Source organism: Petaurus breviceps, unplaced genomic scaffold (genome assembly GCF_028583685.1).
Source record: "Petaurus breviceps papuanus isolate PSGF00001 unplaced genomic scaffold, PetGlider_PUasm1.0 174, whole genome shotgun sequence".
NCBI classification, from domain to species: Eukaryota; Metazoa; Chordata; class Mammalia; order Diprotodontia; family Petauridae; genus Petaurus; species Petaurus breviceps.
The window spans coordinates 54,092,313-54,107,512 of record NW_027185761.1 but is presented as its reverse complement, the minus strand read 5'-3'; the positions used below and the strand labels follow the sequence as shown (position 1 = coordinate 54,107,512).

General features: G+C 43.1%; 1 protein-coding gene across 12 annotated transcripts in view; it reads right to left on the bottom strand.

Moving 5' to 3' along the window:
* Positions 1 to 15,200, bottom strand: part of FHIT (fragile histidine triad diadenosine triphosphatase) — a 1,710,176-nt gene that overhangs the window by 1,446,512 nt on the left and 248,464 nt on the right. Inside the window, exon 1 of one of the 12 annotated variants that reach the window (XM_069084214.1) lies at positions 5,779 to 5,802. The exons of the other annotated variants lie outside the window; for them this stretch is intronic. The gene's annotated coding sequence lies outside the window, so the exon portion shown is untranslated. Of the gene's footprint in view, positions 1 to 5,778; positions 5,803 to 15,200 lie in introns of those variants that run through there. 12 annotated transcript variants of the gene reach the window in all.

Genomic DNA, 15,200 nt, shown 5'->3' with positions numbered 1-15,200 from the left:
GACAGTCCCTGCCCTCAGGGAGTTACAATCTACCAGGAGAGACTAGAGCTTATTTACTGGGGAATAACCTGGTCCAAGCTGTTCTTTAGGAAAATCACTCTGGCAGGTGTGTGGAATGAAAAGAAATAAACTTGAGGCAGGGAAAATAAATCAGAAGACTCTTGGGATTATCCAAACAAGAGATGAAGGTGGCTGGAACTGCTAGGATGATGACCAACGGAGTGGAGAGAAGGGGATGGATGTTTTGAGGGGAGAGAAGAAGCAGTGAGAGAAGGATAATATCACGGCTGAGAGTGTGGGTGCCTGGAAGGATTGTGTGGAAGTGAGTTGGGGAGGGACCAGGAAGATGATAGGTTCTGTTCTAGACGTGGGTCACAGAATTTGAAATGTCCAATGGGGAGTTGGGGATGTGAAAGCAGAGCTCAGGAAAGAGACCAAGGTTGGGGATGGAGACCCGGGAGTCATGTGCACTGAGGTGAGAGCTAAGCTCATGAAGTCACTAAATGAGGCAGTGACAGCAGAGGCCCGGGGAGGAAGGCCCAGGGCAGAATCTCGGGCTCTGCCCACAGTTACTTGTAAATCAGTTACATATTTATTTAGTAAAGTCAGGTGCACCAGAAACCAAAAAGTAATGATTTTTTGAAAGAGAAGTGTTTTCGTATCCTGTTCAATTTTAATGTGGGTCTCTTTCAGCGACTGTGATCGATTGAGGTGGCAGAAATTCCAGATGAGCAAATAGAAGAGCTTCTCTTCAGTGAAAAAAGATCTCCATGTAGCCAATTTAGTGGCACGGTGGGAAATAAATAAGCAGATATGTTGGAGCGGAACCAGCTCCGAGCAGGGGGTATATGGCAAGGTGTAATATGCAAACCACTGTTTACACATTCAAATCAGCTGGTGGCAGGAAAAATCATCACTTAAGGATAATGCCTTGACAGGCTTTGATTCTAGAGAATCACCAAGAGCCCAATGCATTACACATGAGGTTTAGGAAGAGGGAGGGGGACACCTCAGAGGCTGTGCCAGCCTCGAGGTCAGTAAGAGCCTCTGACTTCATGAGCTGTGGGACTAATCTCTGAGCCTCAGGCAACTGTCCAGGACTTCCAGACTAAGGCAGAGATGAGGGGATCTCAGCCTTTACTTGGCAGCATGGCAAAGCCTATGGACCCCTCCTCGGATCAATGTGCTTAAGGGCACCCAATACAACCCACAGGATTATAAAGGGAAACAATAATGTCGAAAAGCAATTATCCAGCGAGCTGTATCTATATATTGAAATTTCTTTCGACATGTAGTAATGATAATAAGGAGCATTTTAAGATTTGGAAACACTTAAATATTATCTCATTTGATGTTAGCCTGGCACAGAGTAGGTGCTTAATAAATTTTGATTGATTGATTGATCCTCTAAATAAACCCAGGAAGTAGATATTGATATTATCCCCATTTTAAAAATGAGTAAACTCAGGCAGACCACTTACACAGGAAGTTCCGACCGAGGGCCACGAGTCACTGATGAGAGGTCACATACATGCCGCCCTTTAATGTTGACAGAGTGCTTCACGTACATTATTTCCTTTTATCCTCACAACAGGCTTTGAGGCAGGTGCTTCTCCATTTCATGGAGAATATACCCTTTTTATAGATATATTTTAAAGGAAACTGAGGGTGAGATAGGGTAAGTCACAGTCACACAGCCCTTCTGGGGCAGGATCTGAACTGGGGACATCAAGCATGGCTCAGGGCCCTTCCCCACCCATTCGAGGATGTCTGCTGATGCTGTGGCCCAGTGGAGGTGGTATTTGCAATACACGGTGCTTCCAGCAAGGGGCCCCGCAAGTTCCCAGGCTTTTCCCTGCCATCCTTTAATTTTTATTTATTTGTGTTTGTTTAGCTGGTTGGTGGTGGTTGTTACTGTAGATTTTGTCTTTTTATTTTTATTTTCATTCATTCCCTCATTTTGTTGTTATTGGCTGTCAGAGCTTGGGTCTGCCCGTGTGGCCCAGGCTGGAGGTACAGTGACCACTCAAAGGCACACTGCCATTACTGACCAGCCCTGGGTCTGCACCTGATCCACTGGCCCTTGGCCAGCCTGGGCCCCACTCAGAGGCTCCCCCTACAGGGGCTGGACTTAGTGTGGACACCCAGCTGCTTGAACTCAAGCCACCTGGCAGCCTCAGTCTTCCTAGGAGTGGGGCTCCCAGGTGTGCACCACCAAGATGGGCACCACCAAGCTTGATTCGGCTCGTGTCCGCTTAAGCCATACTTTCCTGGAGCCCAGGGCTACACCCAACCATCACCATGACCAGGACGGCTCGTGTCCTCTAAGGGCACACTTTCCTGGAGCCCAGGGATACACCCAACTGTCACCATGACCAGGACGGCTCGTGTCCTCTAAGGCCACACTTTCCTGGGGCCCAGGGCTACACCCAAGCATCACCATGACCAGGACGGCTCGTGTCCTCTAAGACCACACTTTCCTGGGGCCCAGGGCTACACCCAACTGTCACCATGACCAGGACGGCTCGTGTCCTCTAAGGCCACACTTCCCCAGAGGCCAGGAAGCTGCTTGAGGAGGCAGACAGGACAGGAGAGAGAAAGAAGTAGAAAGAATAATGAAGTGTGAGAAACCTGAGATCTACCCCTGAGGTCTGTGACTTCAGACTGCTTACTTAACCTACTTGTGTCTTAGTTTCCTCGTCTCCAAAAGGAAGACGAGGCAGGGGAAGCAGTGTGGCGCAGTCCTGTCTATAATCCATCCTCTAGGTGGCCACAGGGGGGTTGCCGTCTGCCTCTGGAGAGACCTTCCCCTCTGGGAGTTACTTACCCATGCTGACAGGATCAGGTTGGAAGTGAACTCACAGGTCAAGTCCAAGATTCTTATTTTATGGCAATCAAGCACCGGGGGTTGTGACCCATTCAAGTCACAGCCGTCACAGGCATCACAGGAGGGATTCGAACCCAGGCCCTGTGACTGTATTCCCATACAATGGAGAAGTGGGGTACCTGGATGGCCTGGGGAGGGTCTCATCTAGCTCACCATTTAAGTCTATTACTTTCTGAGACGAGGATAACACATTTTCAACCTATTCAAAGGTGAAAGCAAATTAGATTTCTAGCAAAGGAAAGCCCGCTTCATTGCCCAGAGACACAGTCACACAAGCAAGACAGAAGAGGGACCTCAGGGAAGCAGAGGGGACAGGGATTTACATGATACCTACTGTGCGCAGGCACTGTGCTGAGGACTTTACAAATACCATCTCATTTGAGACTCACAACAGCCCCATGGGGAAGGTGCTCTCATGATTCCCATTTTATAGTTGAGGAAACTGAGGCCAGCGGGTCACACAGCTGGGAAGCGTCTGAAGCTAGATTAGACACAGGTCTTCCTGACTCCAGGTTCAGGGCTTTACCCACTATGCCATGAGCTGCTATCTAACCTAATGCATTCATTTTACAGGTAAGTAAACTGAGGCTTAGGGAGTTTGGGTGACTTGCCCAAAGTCACTGAAATAGAAAGCATGCACAGAAAGGATCCGAGCCCAGATTTCAGGTTACAGAGTCAGTGGTCTATCCACACCATCAGAAACCTTGCCTAAAAACACCCAGCGTGCTCATGGCTCTATGTAGATGTTTATACTGCAACCATCCTGTGCTCGGCACATTAGCCAGTGTGTTCAAGCCACCATCCTGTCTCTTGTGCTCACCCTGTCTTCTTCCTCCTTCTCTCTCACTCCTGCCTTGGCAGGGGAGGCTTGGGGTGCCAGGGTCCCATGTTTGCTGAGCACCCTCCTCTCCCTGGAAGACGTGGCTTGCCCAACCCCAATCCTTCTGTACTGCCCACAGAACTTCTGACCAACCATCAAACGCTGTTTGTTGGCCTGGTGCCTTCGGTCAATGCATCTTTCTTTTTCTCTCCTGTTTAGTTATGGGGTGTCAGATCCTGATAATAACTGGGAACACGCTACTCAAATGGGGATTTTCTTTTCCTTAAGCTGGTGTGCCCAAGCACAGCCTGAATCTTTCTCTTTATGACAAAGACAGAGAGGAAGGTAAGTATAGCTGAGGAATCTTCTCTTCTGCCCACAAAGAAAACTCACAATATCCTGGATGTGAGTGCTCCCTCCCTGGATATAAATGGGCATCCTTCTACACCCTCCTCCCAGCACAGACTTAGAGCTCAAGGGCACTAATTGAACTCTAAAGTCTCTGGTCTAAATCTATATTCCTGGCAATATTATTTTCCTTGCATGGGCCTCAGTTTCCTCCTCTGTCTGTGAAAAGATCTTCAGGGATTTTTCCAGGTCTCAGTCTATGGTCCCATTGACTAAAGACTCAATCTTTCTAAGCCTCAGCTCCCTCATCTACAAAATGAGAGGACTGGACCAGGTGGATTTTGAGGTCCTTTCTGACTCATTCTATGATAAGAAGTCATCTTGTCCAACCCCCTCATTTCACAGATGAGGAAACTGAGGCCCAGAGAGGTTAAGTAATCGACCCAACATCACAGAGCTAGGAAGTAGGCAGATCCAGAATTTTAACTCTGTTTCCAAATCCAACATACTTCCCACTGTGTCCCACATTGCCTTTCCCAGCATTTACAAGATACATACTGTGTACCAAACACTGTGCTAAATGTGGGGAGGCAAGGAAAAACTGGAAAGAGTTTCTGCTCCCAGGGAGCTTATAGTTCCTCACAGAGTTCCAGCATACACATATATAAGTATATTATTAAATGATTATATGAAAATATGCACTGGTGTCAGTCTGGACCTGTGATTTCATTCCAATGTAGAAATCTGGCAAACAATGCACAACTTACAGTCTCATCTGAGGCACTAAGGGCAAAGTGAATAGCCAGTGTCAGGAGTCAGGAATACTCAACTTCCTGAGTTCAAATCTGGTCCCAGACACATAACAGCTGTGTGACCCTGGGCAAGTCACTTGACCCAGTTTGTCTCAGTCTCCTCATCTATAAAATAAGCTGGAAAGGAAATGGAAAACCACTCCATTATCTCTGCCAAGAAAAATCTAATTGGGGTCACAAAGAGTCAGACATGACTGAAAGTCAACTGAATAGTAGCAATAAAGAAATCACTATATGTATATATACACGTATGTATATATGTATATGTGCATATACATATACACATATGTGTGTACATGTATGTATTCTTTTGAGAAATTACATGGAATCACAGAAGGGCTTACACCAAGGTCTTTAAGCAATGGACTACAATTAAGACAAATTTTTAAAAAGAAAATCAGGGGATCATAGATTTAGAAGTGGAGGAGACCTGCCATGGGAGCCATTTTACAGACACGGAGACTAAGACCCATGGGGTGACGTGCCTTGCCTCTGGTCTCCCAGGAGTGAGAAACTCATCTGGGATTTGATCTCAGTCCTTCTAACTCAAAGTCCACTCTACTTAATCTGCATAAAAGGAAAAGGATGTATTTTGAGAGCAAATATTCCCTGGTGGATTTCAGAAGCTCATTTCAATTTTTAAAATGGAATAAATTTCATTTTCTTTTAAACTGGACTTCAAAATACAGTGACATCCCTGCCTTGCTGCCACCAATTCTGATCTTTCTAATATTAAAATGTATCAGAATGTCAGCAATGAGAGGCTTCATTTACAATATCTGCACTATTTTAATATTTAATGATAATACACATTTCAGTAACAAGTTCTATGGAGGTCTCCCTGCAAATGGAAGTTACAAATCCTGACATTTCTGGCTTTTACTGTTAATTAAAAGGTGAAAGGCCCTTACCAGAGAATCTGCAATCCAGCTTACCAAAGGAGAACCATCAGTGTCTAGTTATTGGGAACATTTTGAAACAAGTTTTAATAAGCAAGGAATGCAGAGACAGAGCAAAATGTTCCGTGAGCTCTGCTCTGAAGTCGGCAATCCTGAAGTTACCATTTCCCAGGCCTCCTAGGCATTTGTCCAATTTTTCTCCTTATAGCAGATGCTACAGAAAAGAAATGTTGTCGGGGACATCCATTTCTATAATGTTTTGAGATACAACACGTCAACAAGACCTTGTCTTTACAGGATCTCACTTCGAGGAGCAAAATGTGTTCTCCAGATGTCCTTATTTATCCCAGTTCTAAATCTTAACACCTGGGAGGGAAAGGGGTAGAAATATTCCTTTTGAAAAGGAGAAAACCAAAGCACAGACTAAGTCATTAGGGGTGTGGGACAGAGGAGGGTGTGGTCGAAAGACAATTCATCACGTCCTGATTCTAATCTGAGGAATCTTAGGGGGCATCTGGCGAGTGATGGATGGGGTTAGAATCAGGAAGCCCTGCATTCAAATCCTACCTCAGAACCTCACTAGCTCTTTGGCTCTGCAAAAGTCCCTTGACTTCTCTCCCTCTGTTTCTTCATCTATAGAATGGGAATAATAATAGTACATTCCTCCCAAGGTCATTGTGAAAATAAAAAAAGATAACTTATGTACAGTGCTTTGCAAACCTTAAAGTCATTTTATGTATAATATATAATATGTACATATAATGTAGATTATATATATATACATATTTAATTTGCATATATACACATGTGTGTATACCGGTTATTATGAGATATTTGTAAAGCACTGTACAAACAAACGAGATCAGTGCCCCCTTGCAAATTGTGTGACCTTCATTCCAGCTCAGATATGCCAAGTGTCTCCCACATCTGTCTGTTGGACCTTGGCACTGTCCTACACAGAAGCTCAGCCTTGCTGCTCTCCAATTATTTGAATTCTGCCTACCCTCTAAGGTCCAACAGAAGTCTCTCCTCCTCCATGAAGGGCCCCCTCCCCTGCTGATTCTCAGTTCCCTTTTGTCTGTTAAATAAAAAAGGTGTAGTGCCATCTGTACTGCCAACTTTGTGCAGTGGTGACAATAGATGAGACAAGAGACGGGCAAGGTTTTTATAAATTGTGGAAAAAGAAAAGCGCTACATAGTCGGTAGAGAGCTGGCCGTTCTTTGTATCAGAAGCACCCAGGGTCAGTCGCACCTCTGACAGGTACTGACTTTGTTGTTCAGTCACGTTAGCCATGTCTGGCAATTCAGGACCCTTTGGGGCTTCTTGGCAGGGATACTAGAGAGCTTTACCATTTCCTTCTCCAACTCATTTTACAGATGAGGAAACTGAGGCTGACAGGGTTAAGTAGCTTGCCCAGGGTCACACAGCTGGCAAGTGTCTGAGTTGGCATTTGAACTCAGCTCGTCCTGACTCCAAGCCCAGAGCTCTATCCACCAGGTCAGAGGCCTTATGTTGACTGTATGGCTCACAAAGTACTGGAAGGGAGGGGGAGGGAGGTATGAGGTATAAGAAGACTGGCCAGTTAAGGGGAAGGTTATGAAGGGCTTTAGACCCCACACTTTGTCCTTTAACTAGGAGATAACAGGAAGCTCTGGAGTTTACTGAAGATGCCCTGGACTGCCGAGTGGAGGATGGATTAGAGCAGGGTGAGACTCGGACAGGGAAAGCCACCAGCAGCTATTGCAATGGTGCAGGTGGGAGGTAAGGAGGGCCTGGCCCATGGAAGGGGCAGAATCAGAGGAGAGAAGGAGGCATGTTCAAGAAATGTTCCAAATGTAAGATCAATAGACCTTGGCAACAAATTGTACTTGGTGGTGAGAGATAGTGAGGAGGCAAGTAGACACCCTAGCAGAAGCGTGGGTACCTGAGAGGACAGTGGTGCCCCCAACAGTAACATGGAAAGTAAGAAGCAAAGGCTAGGGAGGAAAGATACCAAGCTCAGTTTGGGACTTGTTAAGTTTGAGACTGGAGGTCAGCAGAGAGGTTGGGGCAGGAAAGGGAGAGCTGGGATATCTACCACATAGAGACGGTAATTAGATCCATGGAATAACCAAGGTAAGAAGTATAGAGGGAAAAAGAGAAGACCCAGGACAGAACCCTGAGGGACAGCTGTGGTTGGAGGGCATGATCTGGAGGAAGATCCAGGGAAGGAGACAGAGAAGGAGTGGACAGAAACAGGAGGAGACCCCAGAAGAGAGGGCGGAAGAGGGAGAGAGGAGAGAGAGACAAAGATAGGTATCCCAAAAAACTGCAGAGAAGGGAGTGTATCAAGGAGTGACCAACAGAGGACTCAAGATAGATGAGGACTGAAAAAAGGGCCATCAGCGGCGGCAAATACAAGGTTTTAGTCACTCTGGAGCAGTTTTGGTGGAATGATGGACCTGGAAGAAAGCCTATGGAGAGTTAAGAAGACATTCCCAGGAAATTCAGAAACAAAGGGATGAGATCACACATTCTTTTCCCCACAGTCCCAACTACAACCCCTCAGCCTTATTCCCTACTTCAGACACTGTAAAAAGAGACAAGAGAGAGGAAAAAGAAAAGATATGAAAGGAAAGAGGCATAAAGGGGATGGGGGTCCTAGATCTTCTCAAAAGTCAAGGTGGGGGAGGGTGCTTAAAACTGCTCCAAATAAAGTCACATAGAACCTTAACTACAAGTTTCAAGAAAAGAAAACGATCAAAACTGAACAAAGAATGATGGTATTAAGGCTGTTGGTTTCTCCACCATGGAAATTGCTCTGCTGTCTCCAACAACCCAGCCAAAGATATTAAACACCCATGTTCTACAATTAGGTGGAATTCCAACAATTTTATGAACACAAGATCCGTTCACTTTGTTGGAAATAGACTCAAGGTGACATTCAAGATTTGTGTAATGGCCCATTACCAACAAATGGGGCTAAAATCCACTTCTTAAGGATAAGAACATAAATAAGGTCTGATGTGAAAAATCCACAGAGGAAATATACAGTTTGGTAGAGAAATAAAATTTCTTTTAAAAAATTGATTTGACTTGAGGAAAATTCACTGCAGCTTTAAATAAATGAACACAACTCTGCTTTCTTCAGATGGAGTTATTTGGTAGGAATTTTAAAAAACTGAAGCTTTTGTTAACATGTATGAAGTCAGAAACCAATCAAGAGGGGTCATATTTAACTATGATTTCTCCAACTCATTCATCTTATCTTCTTTTCAGAAGAAAAGATGAATAAAGTGCCCAAAGAATGAGGACTTGAATCTTTCTCCAATCTGTCTTCTGGATTTTCCCCTCTCATTTACACTACATAGACACATCGGCACATCTTGTCTCCCTCACTAGAATGAGCTCACCTTGACCTTGGGATGTAATTGCCTGTTTTAAAACTGAAATAAAGGATAGTCTCATATGCTGTTACTCATGTCAAGAAAGGGGTAGCGCACTGCCTCCTTATCTCTGTGACTGCACTATGGGAATTCTTTTTTTGAGTGGATGTTCCTCAAAGTGTTTACAAATTTGTGATTCTGATTCTCAGCACTGAACCTCAAATCAGAAAGCCAAGGGTTGAATTCTGCCTCTGGAACTCAACAGCTGTGTGAATGTGGGAAAGCCAGAGGACCACTCTGAGCTTCAGTTTCTTCATCTTCAAAAGGAAGGGATTAAACTAGATGGTGTCCCTTCCTAGCTTTAAAGTGATGATTCTCAACTCTGAACCAAGGGGCTGCTAGGTTGTGCAGTGAATAGAGAACCTGCCCTGGAGTCAGGAGGACCTGAGTTCAAATCAGACCTCAGAAATTTGACATTTACTAAATGTGTAACCTTAGACAAGTCACTTGAAACTGATGACCTTGTTAAAAAAAAATCCCTGAACCATGAAGAATTCTCTAAATTTTATCCACCAAGTCAAAGACCATTTGAAACCTTCAAAGACAGAGGGAGTTCCCATGCCAGGACTGTCCACTACTTAAAGAAATCACAGCTCCTTTGGGTATCACTTGGAAGGTGTGTGTGGTGGCAAGGGGCACAAGTCAGACTAGAAAAGTTTTACAAATTTACCCACTGTCAGAAGTAAAAAATACATAGCAAATGCATAGCTTTCATTCAAGGATGTAAAATATTGAATTATCAGTTTTGTATATTTAATGTATTAATATCAAATGATTCTTCTTTTCTCCTGTCGTCTTTCCTAAAAATCACCTGTCATCATGAACGCGAGTCTCTAAGTCAGATGATACCACCAGAATGATAACAGGTTTGAATTCTAACTAGGCCCACGGAAGATTGTTGTTCTGTATTTTATTGCTTTTGATGTTTCTTTAGTAATCATCTTTCGAGCCTGTCTAAACAATCCTCTGTGCACTGACATTCACAATAACGTGTTTTCATCACCAAGTTAGGCCCTGTCATTAGATTTAGCAAAAGGCTGTATTTTGCCATCTCCACCCAATTTTCATACCTCGCTGCTTCGTTGGGACAGGAATGCAATGATTTTTACATCTGTCATCTAAAGTTATATTTACTTCAATACAAGCATTAATAACAGATTACTGGAAATCTATAGAGAGCTGATGAATAAGTTCTATCCCCCATTATCCAAGACTTGCGGTTAGGAAGGCGTCTCCAGATCTGTTTCAAGATGAAGGGTGTCACTGTGACACATGACTTAATCTTCTGAAGCATAAAACCCAATATTCACTCATTATTTTATTAAATCTTGCATATACATATGTTATGTTTCATGTATTATTCATTATTTGATTATCAGAGTCAGAGTGGCAGAGTGGAAAGTGCATTAGGCTTGGAATCAGAACTTAGGTTTGACTTTTGCCTCTGACACAGTGCATGAAACATGGTGGTCAGAACCCTGGCTCTGGGGTCCAAGGACGTGGATTCAAATCCTGCCTCAGACACTTCCTACCTGTGTGCCCTTGATCATACTACATAATGCCTCTTGGCCTCAGTCGCTGTCCCTTGGAATACCATCTAACCTAGCTAGCAGTGTGACACTAAGCAAGTCACTTAACTTTGATGTGCCTTGAGCATCTCCACAGGCCTTAATCTACTAAAGCACAGAGGAACTGCCATCTGCATTGGTAGAGAGAGTGTCCACACTGGGAGATTCTCATGCTGCTGAAATTTCAGATCCTCTGTATGTGCCTTTCCAACTAAGGGCTTATGTACAGTGCCAGGTTCACAGACAGGCAAAAGCTATCAAACAAATGTTCAGCATTCTTTGTTCCTCAGCAAAGTCACTAAGCCCTCATATTCATCCACAACCAGCTCTATTTACTGTGACTATAAGAAAGCAGATCTTGGTTATAGAATTTTTTTTTTTTTAAGTAAGCTACTAAATGAAAATCAGCCACGTGAATCAGCTTCCCGTCCACAATCCTAGAAAATCTGATTTTCAGAAATCTGATCTTCAAACAATAAATTAAACAACTTGACAAACATTTAATATGTGCAAGGTTCTATCCTAGAGCTTGTATGAAATACACACAGATTCTGCAAATATATGCTTTTTACACCATCCGTTGGCACCTTTTGCCTCAGTATTCCCAGTACCTAGCACACCAACCCAGCATGAATTAGATCTTTAATAAACACTTGTTGAGTGGGATGCTTGCTCCTCCCCTTTCTTGGTAGAATATAAGCTCCTAGACTGTTTGTGTCCCCAGTGCCTAATGCAGCTGGTCAGGCATCAATAAGCATTTATTAAGTGCCACTGTGTTGAGCACTAGGGTTTAGAAGAAAGACAAAAGATAGTCCCAGACCTCCTGTAGCTCACACTCAAATGAGGGAGACATCATGTAAACAACAACATATAAATAAGCTCCAGAGAGGATACGTGGAAATAATCAGTTGAGGGAAGGCACCAGACTTATGAGGGATGGCCGGTCATGTGGTGGGAGCACAATAACTTACTGCTGATCAGCTGAAGGACTGAAGAAAGGACAAATCATGTCCATGAAGAGAGGGAAGGAGAAGTGAAGGATGGGCTTCCAGCTCCGAAAGCTCGCCCCCATCCCCTGGCGCCATTTTGAGAGTTCACTCCCCTTTGTACTTTCACAGTCGTGTTTTCATCCCCAGGCGTCCAGGGAACATCCAGGATGTGCCATTCTCAAAACACAGGCAGAGAAAAATGGCACTTACAGCTACATGACTTAAAAAGGGAGTGGAGGGAGGGGCTGGGAAGAGAAACATCCAACTAAAACAAGCTTTTTGATGCCTCTTAAGTAGAGCCAGTGGAATGCGCTGTCCAGTAGAGTCTAATAATGGGAGGACAGGATGCTGGACTTATCGGTCACTAATGAGAGCTTCAAAGTCGAGTGTGAACAGGGCCCACCTCCCAACCAGTGCGGTGTAAATCTAATGTGGACAGCTTTATGAGGGAAAGACATTATCTTTCCTCACACTCCAATTTTATTCACATAAGAAATGCTGCCCATATTGGCAATTAACTTTAAAGATTAATTAAATCCAATTGAAAGTTCAGTTGCTTTCATGGAGTGCTGTGATATCGTGCAAAAGGCCTAACATACCGTGGGTGCTTAACAAATGTTAAATAATAATTACTGCAATAATAAAACTAATTTTTGACTATTTTATTTTTTGGCATAAAATTGGCAGTTAATCCCCTCAGTAAATTAATTCCATATTCTGACACTGCCATTCAACATTTCACCCGTTCTTATCCTGAACTCTGCCTTAGATTTTAAAACTCACTCAAAAGTATGAAACAGTATTCAACAGTATATCGTCCTCACAGACAGGCAGCCTGGGACAAATGACCGAGCACCAGACAAGGAATCCGAAAAACCTGAATTCAAATTTGACCTCGGGCACTTATTAGCTGTGTGTACCTGGACCAGTCCCTTAACCACTCTGGACCTCAGACTCTAACATGGGAATAAAATAGAACCTAGTTCACAAGCCTGATTGATAAAGCAATATGCATAAAGCATAAATGCCCCCTATATTATCACCCATGGCATTTTTATGATACTTTAAAGACAGCATGCAAAGGGCTTGTACATGATTTCATTCAATACTCACAACAACCTTGTGAGGCAATAATAATAATATATGTTATATATTAAGTAATAATTATTATTCTCGTTTTACTGATAAACAGGCTCAGAGACATCAAGGGATTTGCTCAGAGTCACAAGACCATTATCAGATACAGGATTTGAACTCAGGTCTTTCTGACTCCAAGCCTATTGCTCTCTTATGACACAAATAATGGAAATTTAGAGGGAAACTTTAAGCTTTCAAAGTGCTTTTTTAAAACAATAACTGTATGATGCACAATACATACCCCCTTTTAGGGGGAGGTAACTGGATTGTGTTATCTAGAGCATGCATAACTCCCAGCGAGGAAACTTCCTTAACCAATGGAGATCTGCAGCTATTCTACCACTTAAGAGTCTATGGAAGCAGCCTGGGGACACCTGAGAGGGGAGATGGTTGTTAAACATTTACCATGAGTCCTCTGCCTCCCTCCCAAACTGGTTTGTATATAACTACTGTGTATACATATCTGTATGGTGAGCTTTATTTTTATGCTCCGTGTACTTTCATGTGTACCTCCCCAAACAGAATGTAAAGTCGTTGTGCATGTAGATTGTTGCAGTCTTTGTACCTGTAGCCCCAGTGCCATCATAGGCATTTGATGACTGACTGATGATTGGCTTTTCCTCCCATTCATTTCTGTGCATCAGGACACGGTGGGAAAAATACTGGCTCCAGAATCAAGGATGCAGATTCGAATCTGCCGCTCTGTGGGATTTATGATGGCGAGCAATGCACTTCCTCTCACTAGTCCTCAATTTTTTCATCTAGACACTAGATTAGATTCTCATCCCTACGATGGGGCCCTTGGATTAGGTCGTCTCTAAGGCCCTTTTTGGTTCCAGATCTATGATCCTTTGACCACTATACATGTTCACTGTCTTCCTAAGGTGTGTGTATTGATGAGTTTTAATCAATAGAACTAATTTTAAAAAGACATTGCTTTGGGGCAAAAAAAAAATCGCATAAAATGGATGAGAACTCCATTTCAAATGCCACCCCCCCCAACAGGCATTGGTAACCGTACAAAGATTTGGACAGTTTCTCCACATGTATCTCATTTAAAGAGGAATTCCAATTCAAACAACAAGGGAGAGTTATACCTCAAAGAAGCCCCATCTTACCCTAATAACCCAGTTGTGGAGACAGAACAGAATTAATCTGCATAGGGCTGGAATCAAGCCCTTAATCTTCCCACAGGTTTAGAGTTACCATTGTATGGTCAAACATCTAGAAATTCAGAACTCAGCACCGGTAAGAGAATTAAAAAGCTGCTAATTAGACTCACACAATAATGCCCTGGATAAATCAAGACAGGTGATTATTGTGCTGGCCAATACAACTCTGGGATGGCACATGGCGTTGCAAGCAGGACTAGCTGCCTTTGGTCTGGTTTACACTTTTCAATGTCATCACTGAAATGTTTATTGTCCCTTTTTGTAAAGCTGTTATATAATGCTTCACACATTCCTTGGTAAATATGTATTATTGCTTCATTTGCATATACAGGATTACTAGAAATGAGTTATGCATTCGGTTGCTTATGTGCTCTCTAATAGTACATATACAGCAACTGAAGAGAAGAAAATTTTATTTCGTATTGATATACTGTAAATTATGTTGATTACATTAAATTGGCTTGGGGGTGGGTGGATTACATGTTATTTGCACAACCCCTTCCTACCTTGAATTCTTCATTGTCAGAAGATTGTAAATGTTAATAAGGCGTGTGGGAGAATGGGGGGAAAGGGTGATGTGAGGTACCACCCTTATGGCACGAGAAGAGTTTGGCAGGTGAAAGGGGTATAAAAAAACAGAAAACTAATCAAATTAACTTAAAAAGAGACAGCCTTCATATGCTTGTTGGAGGGATAAAATATTGAGAAGAGACAGACTGTTCGGAGGATCAAACAGAGAACTGGCCTACAGATGAATAATCTGAAAATGCCTGTTTGCTGGACCATCAGCTTCTTTGCACATTAATGATTTTAGAATGTGAAGATCATAACGGAGGACTTAAATAATTGGATACTATGAGAAAATTATATCTTGATTTCACATCCTCAATCAATAAATAGGCATTTGTTAATACTTAACCTGTACCAGAAACCGAGTTAAGTTCTAGGGATACAAGGACAGTCCCACTTCTCAAGAAGCTTCCATACCAAAGAGGGGAGACAAATAGGTACAAATAAGGTATATAATGTTTGAGATCAATCATTGCTTGCAAAGAGGCACTGTTATGAGGCATTTCAAATTTGATAAGAATCTTTAGGAAGGGGCGGCCAGGTAGCACAGCAAGTAAGAGCACCGGCTCCAG